Raw genomic sequence first — 14077 nt, forward strand, 5'->3', positions numbered from 1 at the left:
GCCCGCCCCCTTCTCTGCCCCCACGGGACGTGAAGCCCCGCCCCCGTCCTGTGCGCACCGGGAGTCGTAGTACGCAAGCCGCCCCAGTGCGCCTGTGCCAGGCGGGATTCTGCAGTGACCGCCGGGAAGTGTAGTCTCTTCCGGTCTCCTTTTCTTCCTCCCGACTAAGACGTTACCAGGGCTTTGCTTCTGAGAGGGAAGGATTTGAGAAACTTGTAAGTCTATTCCTGCGGGCAACTCTATTCTCAGCGACTCCCCGCGGGTGTCCAGGGACTGGAGGATTGCTTATCCGAAGTACCATGTTCAGTCCTCTACTGCTACTGTACTTTTCTCATGTGACTTCTGTGCCTCGTTTTCCTCATCTACAAAATGAGAAAAGTAACCCATCTCCCAGGATAGCATGCACATCTGAGTAACCAAAATCACTACTTAACGAATAAGGGATCTTATCATCAGAACCAGAGAGGGCTTCCACACAGACAAGTTCTTAAATCTTTTTAAAATTCTATCCTCTCTCGTTCCTTCTCTAGTGCCAAGATTAAGACTTTGAGGAGGTGCCTGACAGAGGACTTGGAAAGCAGTAGTGTTTCGAGACACCAGAAAACTCAGTGTGGTGCTAAAAGAGGATGTAACTCAGCGGTAAGTGATTTGGGTACTGGAGTTACAGCAAGTTCGGTTCAAATCCGGATTCTGGCTCTTAAGCTAGTCGTTTAGGCTTCTTCAAGTTTCATTTTCCTCATACATGAAATGGATATTGAGCTGGGGACACGGCTCAATGGTAGAGGGCTTACTTAGCATGCACAAGACCCTGAGTTTGACCCCCCCACACCAAAAAATAAAAATAAGATGGATATAATTCCTCCATTTATCCATAATGTTGACAGCCTGCTATGTCTCTGGCACTGAATCAGATTCACATGCACTGTAATGAGAGAAACAGACGTGAACCCTGCTCTCAAGAAGCATATATTCAGTAGGGCTTACTGTGAAGATTAAATAATCTGAACAGTTAGTATATACTGATGACAGTTGTCTTCTCCAAAACTCTGAGAGATAACTGAAGGCAGTAGCTTAAGCAAGCAGGGACCACAGTAAAAAGCAGCCACTGGCTGCTGTCACCACTACTCTCTAATTCCTCCATGTAGCAAGTCCTCAAAGTCCAGACCAGGGTAGGTTTCTCAACCTTGGCTTTCTTGTCATTGGAAGCCAGATAAATCTTTCTTGAAATTGGTTTCTGTTCTATATATTATAGGATATTTACCAGCATCCCTGGCCTCTATCCACCATATGCCAGTAACACACTGCTACCCCTCAGGCATGACAAACAAAAATGGCTCCAGACACTGCCATACCTCTCCTGAGGCACAAAATCACTTCCAGTTGAGAGCTAGGGAGAGGAAGGACAAGAGAATTGGAATTGCTGAATGGTCTAGGAACAAGCTAGTAACTGTGAACAGATTCATAACTTCTTCCCTCTCCTAATATTCTAACCTGGTGGACACTCAAAATAGCAGGAAGCTCTTGGTGAGGGGAGAATTTCTCTTTCTCTGTACTCATGCTATTGGCTGCTGCAGAAAATACCATCTTGGCATGGATATCTTACCCTCTCAAAAAGCTTATGGGTTTCACGTGGCTTTTTAACACCCTCTCCCTTGTACTTTTTCCCCCCAGAGTGAACAAGATCTCCCAATGGGGTCACAAGCTGGAAAATTCTGCCAGCCCTTTGAAATATTACACTTGGCACAACATTTAAGAAATAGATGTTCCATCAAATTCAGAGACTCAGAATGAACGGTATTCACGAGCCACAGGAGATTTTTTGTTTTAAAGTTTTAAAAAAGGAACTGTTTTTTCAGCTGTTGGCTAGGTCATTTCAGATCTGGGCTCTCCCATTGGGTGTTGGTAACAACCACCCTCCTCTATCCTCAGTAAGGAACATGTTGGGTAGGGGTGCAAAGAAATTATTTAAAAGAAAATACCACTTACTCAGAACATCTGTGAGTTGAGGGTAGAAGTCATTAGGTTGAAAGTTAATTTCTACCACTTGCAGAACCCCTTTAAACTTTAGATATAAATTGCCAAGGACTACCCCAGGAATTTAAAAGACATTTTTTAATGCAAATAAAAGTCTATTTTATCTAACAGTAAGCCTAAGTGACATGTAATCAAGAAAAGTAGTACAACTAAAAATGCACACAAATTCAAGATGGATTTAATTCCATAGATACAGAACTGAAACAGGTAAGAGGTCAAGTAGGTATGTGGGGCCTGGACCTGGCCTCTCACCTTTGGCTTCTAGGAGACTTAGCCCTTTCAGAACCATGGCTGAGGCAGATGGGGAGACAGTAACAGAACAATCACCCAAAGGTCATCTGCACACGTGAAGAAGTGAAATAGAGGTGCTGGTGTCAGTGAGCAGTGTTAAGGGCCACTTCACACACAGAAAGCTCCAATTTTTCTAGAAGCAGCTCAAAAGTTCCTCCTTCCTGCTCTAGCTCCCTCCTGAAGGCCTTGCGTGGTCGCAAGCCACCAGGGGCTCGCACAGCACAAAGCACAGGGCTGTATCCTCAGGATAGTGATGTTACCCACAAAGCATCCCTTAGCACAAGCCTCAGCCTGAGGGAACCCAGAGGCAACTAGGGCTTCGCTTTTGTGCAGATGAATTCAGTTTCCAATACAAATGTAGGTGGCAGGTGGGAAAAAGCCAGGCTCCCACAGTCCACTGAAAAAGGAACCTGGGTCTGTACTCAGTGTCTGTTCTGTCTGTCCCCTCCCTTAAGTCAGTGTCTCTCCCTCACCCCTTCCATTGAAAATGGAAAAAGTCCCCCAGCCTTGTCACAATCACATCCTGTTGGGGACAGTCCACCTTCTTCAGGAAGCAGGCAAAGCTTTCAATGTTTAGGATTCTCTTCCCCATACAGTGTACTTTTGTGTGGTGCTGGGGATTAAACCTGAGGCCTCTCACATGATAGACGAATGTTCTACCCCTGAGCTGCATCCTCAGCCTTCCTGCACTATTTACTACATGCTAATTTCCAAGTAATTATTTCAAACATTCATAACAATGAGGCTGATGTACTGCAAATGGGAGAGAGAGAAGGGCCCCTGAGGTTAAGTTACAAGTCCAAAGCCACTGTGTTGGCGACCCTGGGTGCTTCGGAGATCATCCCTGAACCTGCAAAGTGCTTACCACGTTGGCAGTGTTTTCTTCTTCTTCACCTTCTTCTTTTTTTTTTTCCCCCACCAGGGATCAAACTTGGGATCTTGCACTTGCAAGGCAGGTGGTAGAACCACTGAGCTAAATCCCCAGCGCTTGTTGGCAATGTTTTCTGCAATTCTCTTTAGGGGTAGGGGTTTGCTTTCAAGTACTCAAGGTTGAAGCTGGGGAGAGATTGAGTTCTGAGGTCCTAAATAAGAACCATAAAAGATATCTACACCTCCCACCCCAAAACATCAAGCACAGCTTCCTCCCCTCCCCTTTCCCCAAGGCCCAGAAACATGAAGAGAGGCAGAAAACCTTCGTTCTGCCCAGTGAGTCAGCCTTGCTTAACTTCCTGCGCAAGCTCTCCTCAAGTCAGCGGCAGCTCAGAGCTGCGGGTCTGTGTGCAGCCGAGATAAATTTGGGTCTAGAAGGGATGACGTAATGCTAAACCCGATAGGTAGCTGCCGCCTCCCAGGGCTCCAGTTGCCAGGGCTGCCTGCGCTGACCTCCCAACCACAGGGAGACGCACCAAGCCGCCCAGGTGCCCCCGCGCGGAGAAAGGGAAAGCGAGGACGTGGGGAGTGGGCAGCAGTGGGGGAGGCAGTGTTAATCCGACATCGGGGAAACTGGAAGTTTGTTGTTTTCTAACTCCAGTTTTTCTGGTGAGATCAGACCACTGGCAAAAGCTCAAACAGCTGCACTTAACTTGCCTCCTGATCCATTTCTTCCCTTAGAAAAGGGCTTCTTACATTTTATCAAATGGCCCTTATTACAGCAGCCTATTTCAGTGATTATAATGGATGTATTAATCTCTCAAATGTCCTTTTCCTTTTTTGCATGAACTTGGATCATCCAAAAAGAAATCTGCATTGCAGGACTCAGTCAATGCGGGTCTAAGAGGTTTCTTACTCTGGGGGAACCTACTCAGGAGCAACCAGTATGCCATTGGGAAAGGTTTTGCTTGGGCCGTGTCAGACGAATGTTCCCCCAATGACCTTTTGTGGTTTATGTCATAGAAGTTTATATTATTAAGCATACTTCTCAAACCAGTCTCCATTTTTCAGCTGAGAGCACCAAGTCCCAGCAAAGTACTTCCTGAGTCCACAAGCTGATGGAGCAAGGGTTAAAAGCCAGGCCTTAAGCCCTATGCTCTCTTCTGGACTTTACAATTCTTTTTTTCTGGTTGATTCATGTTTAAGAAATAATTTGAGAACCTAAAGTAGAATAGCTTTTCTGATCTTTTCAACCCAATTGGGGCCCCCGTCCTTTGGGAATACACTCCCAAAGAATCAAAGCTGCTTTGGGTTTCGGTTCAAGGCTCATTCTTCCTTAGAGAAAGGATGCATGTGGAGTCACCTTCTTCTCCACTGGTGATGACCACAAGCCCTGGGTGGGCCTCACTGTGCCACTCCAACAAAAGACCACCACAGGTAAACAGTCTTTGCTGTGTGCAACAGTTGCTTTCCTGAGGAATACCTCCCAAATAACTTATTCAAAAGACTTTTCATCATTTCTTTCTGGAATGACATTATTCTCCTGTAACTTGGATTTGTACTCTAGTGTGAGAAGATCTGCAGCTGTATCTGGCATATAAGCTGGTCAGCCATGGTGTGTTATTCTTTAGTTTTTGTTTTTGTTTTTGGTACTAGGGATCAAACTTGGGTCCTTGTGCTTGTGAGGCAGGCGGCAGAACCACTGAGCTAAATCCCCAGCCCTGTGTGTTATTCTTTTAATCGCATAATATTTTGTTTTGAATTTTTGCATCTATACTCAAAAGCAAGAGTAAACTATGGTTTCCTTTTTTGTTGTGTATGCCAGGCTTTGGTAACAATGAGCTAGTCTTTCAAAGTTAAATGCAACTTAATTCTAAAGCCTTAAAAACCAGAAAAATAAAAAGACTGCCAGAGGCCTTCTCCTGCCGCTGTGAGGATGCCCCACGTTCTTGCACAGGTCTGGGTAGCCCTCCTTCCCTCCCCTGCCAGGAGCAGATTTGGGGTGGTCCTACCCCCACGCCTTGACATCACGGCTCCCTTCCCCGTGGCACAGACAGTGGAGGTCACTTGTAGGCCCAGGCAAGCCCTGGGTGCTAAATCATACACCCAGCCCCGGCTGCCTGTGTCTGAGCGCTCAGCTCAGTGTAATATTTATGAACAGGCTCTTGCCTGTCCAATGACATGGGTGATCGCACCCTCTCTTCCAGCTCTCGCATTCTGGTTCTTGGATGCTGGGATTCTGCAGGGAGAACCTAAGACAAAATGCACCCATTTGCCTACTAGTTGCCGGGGAATGGCTGCACTGTGCACGCAGTGCTGCTCCTACAGTCAGTGCCATTAACCCTCAGCATTAAGGCTGAGACCCCTACTTTGTAGATGAGGTCCAGAAAGGGTACGTGACTTGCCCAACGTCACACAGTCATTGAGCACATTCACACCTGGGTCTTCTGACTCTCGGACCCCACCACATGAATCACGCTATGTCAGTCAGACAGAGCAGACAAAACTGGCTAGGCCAATGCTCTCAGTCAAGGGCCATTCTGTTCTTTTAGGGAGTGGCTTTGGAAACGTGTAAGAGTTACAATGACCAGGGGGTTCCAGTGGCATGTGGCGACACCCAGGATATTAAATCCTGCAACATTCTATACTAATCTGCACAAAAACTGTTCTACCAATAGCTCCCTTATTGAAAAACACTATGTCAGAATTTTAAAGGCAAAAAAACTCAGCATTCATTCAACAGATATTCCTTAAACATCTGTCACATTCTGGCTCCCAGTGAAATGCTGAACATGGCATAGTGGAGAAAACGTCTTCTGTTGCTGTCCTCAAGGTGCTTATATTCTAGCCAGACACAATGAGGATGAGCAGCTGTAAATTGTGGTAAATCCGCTGAGCAGGTTAAGTGGTAAAGGGAGTGGTGGCTTTACTGGCGGGGAGGGGATCAGAGAAGATCCCAAAGGCTGCTTAAGGCAGCTCCTGAAACTTTAAGCATACAAATCACCTGAGAATCACGGTAAGTACAGATTTGGATTCAGCAGGGCCAGGAGCCCTGTTTCTGACAGCTTCTGGGAGATCTCAAGATGCCCATCCTTGAGCCACATTCACCACAAACAGTAAGGCTGGAGTCTGTGATGAGAAGTTTGACTTTTATTCTAAGGGAGACAGTAAAACTATTGAAAGGCTTTAAAGAAGTGAGCGACATGAACCCAGTTATACTTAAGATCACTCTTGTTTCCTAGATCTGCATCCTGAAGAAGAGGGTGGGCCAGCATTCAACTAGAACCAGCTGGCTCACACTGTCAGGGTGGCAGCCAAGGCCCCACGTTCATCTTCACAGCACACACTTGCGTCTTTCCTCAGGCTTCTCAGCAAGAGCCCTTGGCCCAGAGCACAGGACAGCCCAGTTGCCCTACAAGCTGGGGCACCTTCAGGAAGCCCTATGCAGCCTGACAGGGCGTGGATTCTCAGCCCTGACAGCCTGGCGTGCGGAGCTACAGGAGCCCTACTGGTTGGGTGAGTTCCCCAGGGGGTGCAGGAAAGCTGGAACACCCTAGGCCATCGCCCTCCAGAGAAAGGGTCTGTCCTGCTTTCAGGTCGATACCCAAAGAGCCCCAGAAGGTTTTGGCTGCCTTCTCTCTGCCCTAGGACAACTGGAGAGAAAAGGATTCACCCTAGGGTGGCACCCTCCACGGTGCTCTCAGCCTTGCCTCCAAACATCCCAGATTTCATTTCTCACCTCTTGCTACTCATACTTCATACTCTGGGGCTTCTCCAAGAGCCCTGCCAAAGAAAGAGAAATTGGGTTTGACTCTTAGCTCCACTGTTGTTAGCATGTGGCCCTGGAAGGTTAACCAGCCCTGTTAAGGCTAAGGCTTCCCTTGCCTATAAAATGAGGGTAATTACAGCACCGCCTATTGGATGTTTTTGAGGATTTGATACAAAGCACTCAGCATTGTTATGGCACACAGTAAATGCCCAGTAAACGGGGGACTATTCCCTTGGAAAACAGAAGAGAGACTGTAGTTGTCAGCAGCCCTCTTGGGAACAGGTTATCAGACTCCCAGGAGACAAGACTAGAATTGTTTATTGGTTTCTTTTTGACTAGAACTAGAGATCTTACATGCCTTCCTTTGGAATTGCAAACCACAGCTCTTGGGTCCTGGCAAGTTTTAGAAATTATTTGTGGCATTGAACTAAATTTTACAGCTGGTGGAAGGAATGAAAGTTATATGCAAGGCATTTGGAGTCTTGGTGGCCAAAAAATAGGGTGGGGATGGTCAGGCTGGAGTAGAGGCAAGAGGAAAATAACAGGCATGAATGCCATAAGGTCACTCTGGGTCCCTGCAGACCATACTTGTCTCCCACAGCCAGAAATAGAACAGTCTGGGGCCTGCCCCCATTTGAATACAATATTCTACCTGGTACCCAATCACTTGCATTTGGGTGTCCCTGCCAATGGTGATAAAGATAAAAATAATATATTTCAATGTATTTCAATATAATCCAATCCCCCTTTTTGGCTGAAGTTTGGCTTTCCCAATTTCCCTCTCCCTCAGGACAGTGTGTTTATCTTTCTAGTTTTGCTGTGTTTAAATTTCCCTGCAGACATGGAGCCAGATGATAGAGGTGTGTGGCCAAGGGCACTTTGTATGGTAGAGTGGGCTTGACAGGGCTCTGGAGCAGAAGGCCCGAGTCTGTAAAGAACTGAGAGCTGACACGTTCATTTACAAGACTTTTACATGGTTCTTGGTTTCCTAAGCTTCGACAGTCAGATCTGTAGAAATGACAAGGAGAAACACAGAGTGTTTTAAAAATGAGTTTGGAGGGTTGGGGATTTGGCTCAGTTGTTCCACTGCCTGCCTCGTAAGTGCAAGGGTCTGAGTTCAATCCCTGGTACCATTAAAAAAAAAAAAAAAATCTGGAAAAAATGAGTTTGGAGGCAACGGGCAGCAAGGGAAGGAGCCACTTCTCTGGGAAGCCCAGGGTAAGCTTTTACTCTGTCTCTGATGATGGCTAGAACCCAAGTCAAATGCCATCAGAAGCTCTTGGGGTTCACTTTAAGACAACCGAATTCCCAAAATCTGGCACTGAGAAAGAGTACATACATCATGAGGGCAGGGACCGTCCTGCTGGGACCTTGCTTTGGAAGAATGACCGGCATTTCATGACATTTTTTACAAAGGGGCCCTGTTCACATGTGTTTTCCAGAGATATACTGCTCAAAGAAAGAGTCAGCTGAACTTTCAAAATGATGAGATGATGTGGACGCAGAGGCGTCTCTGGCTCCAGTGCCCATTACTGTGTTTTTGACCAGAGAGATCCCAGTCAGCTGTTGACAGATTTCACACCTCTGGCCAGGCCACCCAGGGACAGTGCTGTCAGAGACAAGTGCTTCCCTGAAACTTAGCAGAAGAGCCAGAGAGCAGGTGTCTGACCGTGGGGAACTGAAGTTACCCACACCCACTCCAGCCGGGCTGAGGCTGTAACCACACCCTAGCCTCAGAAGGAGAAGCCCCCAGGAAGACGTGCTCTCCTCCTCCTCAGCTAAGGCTCAGGGGAAGCCATCTCACCACTGCTACCACCTCTGGCTCTTATGCCCATCACCCATAGGTAAAAGAAAACATTTTTTAAGTATGGCAAATTCAAACAAGCCTCTTTTTGGGGGGGGGGGAACTGGGTGTTGAACGTAGGACCTTGCGCTTTCGAGGCAGGCGTGGCGCCACTGAGCTACATCCCCGGCCCAAATTAGCCTCATTTTGAAAGGGGAGTGAGAATGTTGCAATGACCTTTGCAGTAACCTGACACACCCTGTGATCAGTACACCGGGTTGAGAACTGCTGACTTTATGAGCACTTGACCTGTGAAACGAAAGCCATTTGGGGCTCTGTCTGGAACCCATTCTCCTATCAGGCAGAGGAACGCAGAGAAGCAAGGCCTGGTTCTGCCCCTGCGGTCAGCTTGGGCAGTCACTGTCCTGCTCTGGACCTCTGCCTCCCTGACCTCAGAGTGAGGATAGTGGCGCTCCTTCAGGTCCTGACGCTCTGCTTTGGCACCTGCGTCATTTGGACGCGACACCCCAAATGTTGAATGGGAGGAGAGCCTGGAACAGAAAGTCAGACTACCAGACAACTCCTTCCATTCTGGCCTATTGAAAGCTGTTTACTTCAGGCTGCAAGATTCCCATTTCTTGCTGGGTTGTTCCTTTTTTACTTCTTTTTCTTCCTCTCCCTTTTTCGTGAAACTCAGAAGCCACAAAACCACAACTCATCTCCCCAAACTGGGTTACTGGGAAGCCAGACCTTTGGGGGTTAGGTGTGTCAAGTCTGACATGCTAGTGGTATCTAAGTGAAACCAGGCTGGGGTAAGCATGTGCTTCTCCTCCAGAAACCCAGTTTAAATCAATATTTATCCAACTGTATTTATAGAAAGGGATGGCAGTAGGGAGGAGGGGTGCAGTACAGTGGGGGGTCTAACACAGAATAAGCCACAATGACTGATGCAAATCTTCGTGGCCACGAGAAAAGAAGCAAAAGACCCAGCTTTTGATGAACCTGCTGTTTGCCTCAGTGCCATAGCAACAGCCCCAAGTCCTCTACTATGCCCAGAGGACAGACTCGGGAAAGGCAGTAAGAGGGGGTGGTGTTTCCTAGGAGCCCTACACTTGAGTTAGGGCCAGGAGGGCTGGCTATTCTGTCTCCAGCCTCGCTTCTAAACCTCTCCTAAGCAAGGTGTGTGCAGGGAAGGCTTTGGACAGTTGACGGGGTATTCTAAACCCCAGTTCTGCTGCACGCTGCCGGGTGACCTGGAATACGTCGTTTCACCTGTCTGGACTTCAGTCCCTGGCTGTAAAATGAGTACACGTGTGTATGGCTCAGACCACAGGCTTGGAATGAGAGGCCTAGATTGCAAACTCAGCACTGCCACTAACTCACCATGTGATGTTCGGGAAAGCTACCCAGCATCCCTGCTCCCTGGTTCCCATCTCTGTAAAATGAAGATCATAAAGTCACATGTGTCTCAGAGTTACTGTGAAGATCGGAGGCGGTAACACACGTTTAGCTTCATACTTAGTAAATAGTCAGTGCTCAGTAAATGGAAGCCAGTACTAATACTGTGAGTGCCATTAATGGTTGCTGTTGCATAGTGGCACCTTCTTCATTTCCCTGTTTCTCGGAATGAAGATCCTGTTTCTGAGAGTGTGTATCAGAGTGTCTGGACTAGATAGGGAAGATAGGCAGGAAGGTGCTTTGCCTTGCTTGGTAGATGGTGGAGCCTCCTTTTCCTCCCCAAGTAGGAACAACGCAATACAGCTTCTGTAACTTCCTAACTTCCTGTTCCCTGGAACCCCTGGACAAAGTACCCGATCCCAGGGACTCTGGGATGCCAAAAGCCACTTGCTACTCTCAAAAGTCTACCACTAGCATTTACCAGGGGGCAGAGGTCATATTTAAACCTGGGGGGAAAAGTTGAATCTGGGGAACATATTTAAGAGCAGAAGAAAGAAAAACCTGATGTAACAGCGCTCTTCATACCACTCTCCCCATCCCTACCATATATCAGCCCACACTTTGCAGACAAAAAGCACCTGCACCTACTATGCATATATGTGGACTGTCAGATGGCTCCCCTGCAGAACTCACTGTTAGGGGCTCCCCTGCAGAAATGTGAAGCACACAAACACTCGTTACCATCAAAGCCTTCCATTTTAGCCAGAGCCACCCTAGTCCCCTCCTGTTAAAGCAGTAACTTGTCCTTTCTCAGGATCACAGCTGCTGATAGAAGGCAGTTTGGGCTCTCCAAACCTGACCCATCATTTCCTTGCAGGCCTGACCTTAACTACCAGAGGGCCTTAAAAATTTCCAACCTTGCCCCAAGTCTTCAGAATCATGTGTCCTAGCCTCCACATCTGATCACCAGGAAATGATAAGTCTAACCAAGAAATTTATAGCAAGTGTCTACTCTATGCCCAGTGACATGCAATATGTAACAGGTAACAGTGAAATACTGTCCTCTTTTCCCCTAAGATGCTAATACTCTCCCTGCCAGAATAAAGCTAATGCACAGGAAGGAAGGAGAGAATCTCATTTCATGGTACTGATCGTCAAAGCCTCAGAAAAGGCCAGCATGGTGGCACACACTTATAATCCCAGCACTCGGGAGGCTGAGGCAGGAGGATCACATTGAATTCGAGGCCAGCCTCACCTACACAGTGAGTTCCAGGCCAGCCTGAACTACATAGCAAGACCCTGTCTTAAAAAACTAAAAAGGAGCTCAGAAAAGGTAGTTTATTGAGCAGCTGTTTGACTTAAGGTACTTTAAATATTTAAGAGCAGTGCTTAATTTAGTTCAGAAATTATGTGAGGGTGGTGTTATCATTATGCCCATTTTACAAAATGGAACCTCAGAAGGCCGAGTAACGTGTGCAAGTTCAGTGTGGGCCCGTAAGCAGCACAGTAGGAATTTGGGGCCCTGCTCCATGTGACTGCCAAACTTTCATTCTCAATTACTTTAAATCAAGAAATAGAGCCAAGTGGGATGAAACAGCTGCGACAGCTTTGTGGCAGAGGTAGGAACTGACCTAGGTCTTGAATGAAGGGAGTGCAGGATCCAGAAACCTCAAGAGTTAGAGAATGAGGGCATTGTAGACAAGTCCGAGCCAAACACAGGCAAGACTGTGAAGCTCTGCTTGCCCTGGACCTGCTGGATGGGAGCAGCGGTTTCAGGGTCGGGAGGTTAAGTCAGGCGTGGGGGCGGGGGAAGACAGCACCGCAAGGGACTGCTGCTTCTGCACCTGTGCTCCTAGGAAAACCCTGCACCTTCAAACCCAGCTTTTCCGCTATAGAGAGCAGCCCATAGCTTTCTACTCTGAAATGGTGCCCCCTCTCCTAATTCCCAGACTCTGGGAAGCCAGTTTCTCTCCAGTGTTTATGTATATAGCACCTCTTTGTGACTCTCTTCCTCCGTTTCAGTTTTAACCTTTTCCAAAGGTGGAGGGGCGACTAGGCTTTTTTCTAATTATTAGCTGTTAATTGCTACTGGTTTCCGTATCAGGCAACACTGCCACAGATTGTTGACATATAATTTCCCAAATTGTGATAACAGGGTCAGAGCCTTCACGATTGTTTTGTTTTTTGTTTTTTGGTACCAGGGATCGAACTTAGGTCCTTGTGCTTGCTGCGGAACCACTGAGCTAAATCCCCAGCCCCATAATTAATGTTTCCGGAGGGTTTCTAGAGGCCTTCAGTTTGAGATTTATAGGGATTCAAATCGATTGGCATTTTAGAATTATCTGCATTTCTTAGGCAGTCCTTTGACTTGTACACTAGGGCAACACTGGGAGATTTTATTTTCTGTTGTCAGGTTGTTGTTTTTTACCTTCGGTCCTTGTGCTTTCAAGACAGGCAGAGGAACCACGGGGCTAAATCCCCGACCCTGGGAGATTTCATTTGAACCTATCCCTCAAGAAAGTTCACCTTATCACTGGGTGAACCCTGAGGTCACAATTTGCTGAGCACTCCTAGTACAGACACCTCAACCAAGCAATGAAAAGCAGTTCTGGCTACAATGGAAAATAAAGCGCGCTCCTGCCAAAAGTACTTAGCAAACCGTAAAAATGGAACGTGTAACTCGTGACCAGTGCCTGTCGGTGCATCTCGGCAAGGCCCCTAAGAACCTCAGATGGAGACTCGAGGACTGACCCTCGCCTCCGGAATAAGAGCGTCCCTTTAAGAAGAGACTGGACCCGCTGGCTGCACTACAGCTCCCAGAGATTTCCTGGGTGGCATCCTGGCCCCGCCCCCAGCCTCCGGCCTCAGCAACGTGTGACGCCACACGAGACTGGAGCCACCGATTGGCTGAATGACACAGCTAGGTCAAGTCCAGTCCGTGGAAAGAAGTTTGTCTCCATGTGGAAACCATGTGTCTCGAGCGGGGAGGGGGGAGGAGGAGGAGGCGGAGAAACTGAGATCAAGCGATTACAAGGGAACTAGCAGAAATGAAGGCGGGGAGGTTGTGCACCTGAGCCGGCTAGCAATGCCCTTTGCAGCAATGACCTAAAAAAGAGAAGGAAAAAAAAAAAGCCTTGTACAACAAACAAAACCTAAGCGCCCCCCCCTCCGCGACATAATAACTTGAAGGCTACGGTCCTTGTTTCCTTCCAAAAACCAGGGGCTTGGGAAATGCTGGAATCCAATCGAACGCCCTGATCCTCCCCCCACAACTGAATGATGTAAGCGTTTCGGAGAGCCGAGCTCTGAAGCAAAACAAGCCCCGCGCACGCGGAGCGACCCGCAGTGCCCGAGCCCGGCGCACGTACGACCCGCCCCCCGACTCGCGTTATTGCTGTGCACACGCGGACCGCCGTGACGCGAGGGCATTGTGTGCAGCGAGCAGAAAACAACGGCGAGCACAGCCAGCGCTAAGAAGCGCCCCAGTAAAACGAGACTGATGTAGGACCTGCCGTTTTCTATTTGGGGAGACCTAGGCCGGACTGGGGAGGAGGGAGTGAGGAGGATACAGTGTCCCCCCTCGGGCCGCTCCGGTTTGCAGGGAGGATAATAGAGGACCGGGCGGGTGGTCGCGTAGTTTGCAGGAGGTCACCCACGCCTGCGTGAGCTGCTGGAGAGGGGGGCGACGGCCTGGAGCTGGGTGCCTGCGGCCGAGCCAGGCAGGGCGCAGTGCCCCACGCTCTCGGGGAAATCTGGGGGCCGCTGGCATCACGTCATTTAGAACCATACAGCGGCGACGGAGAGGCGAGAGAGCTAAAAATACTCCTGCGGGGAGCCTGCCGGAGGAGGGGGGCTGCGGGGCCGAGGGGCTGGCCGATTTACCCACACGAAGTTGACTTTGGGGCGCTAAGGCTCCCGAGCCCCTCTCGGGG

General features: G+C 48.4%; 1 protein-coding gene and 1 long non-coding RNA gene across 5 annotated transcripts in view; one reads left to right on the plus strand and one right to left on the minus strand.

Annotated features, from left to right (window-relative positions):
* The window catches only part of Mxi1 (MAX interactor 1, dimerization protein), a 64348-nt gene that overhangs the window by 48059 nt on the left and 2212 nt on the right, over positions 1–14077 (minus strand). The gene's annotated exons all lie outside the window — the stretch shown is intronic.
* LOC104869403 overlaps positions 95–14077 on the plus strand; it is a 17856-nt gene continuing 3873 nt past the window's right edge. Inside the window, exons 1-3 of one of the 2 annotated variants that reach the window (XR_004516307.1) lie at positions 95–215; positions 531–639; positions 6559–6711. This is a non-coding gene — a long non-coding RNA (uncharacterized LOC104869403). The remainder of the gene's footprint in view (positions 216–530; positions 640–6558; positions 6712–14077) is intronic. The other variant, XR_782318.2, reaches the window with a different exon arrangement.

This window comes from Fukomys damarensis, unplaced genomic scaffold (genome assembly GCF_012274545.1).
Source record: "Fukomys damarensis isolate Sample0158 unplaced genomic scaffold, DMR_v1.0_HiC HiC_scaffold_8, whole genome shotgun sequence".
Classification (NCBI taxonomy): domain Eukaryota; kingdom Metazoa; phylum Chordata; class Mammalia; order Rodentia; family Bathyergidae; genus Fukomys; species Fukomys damarensis.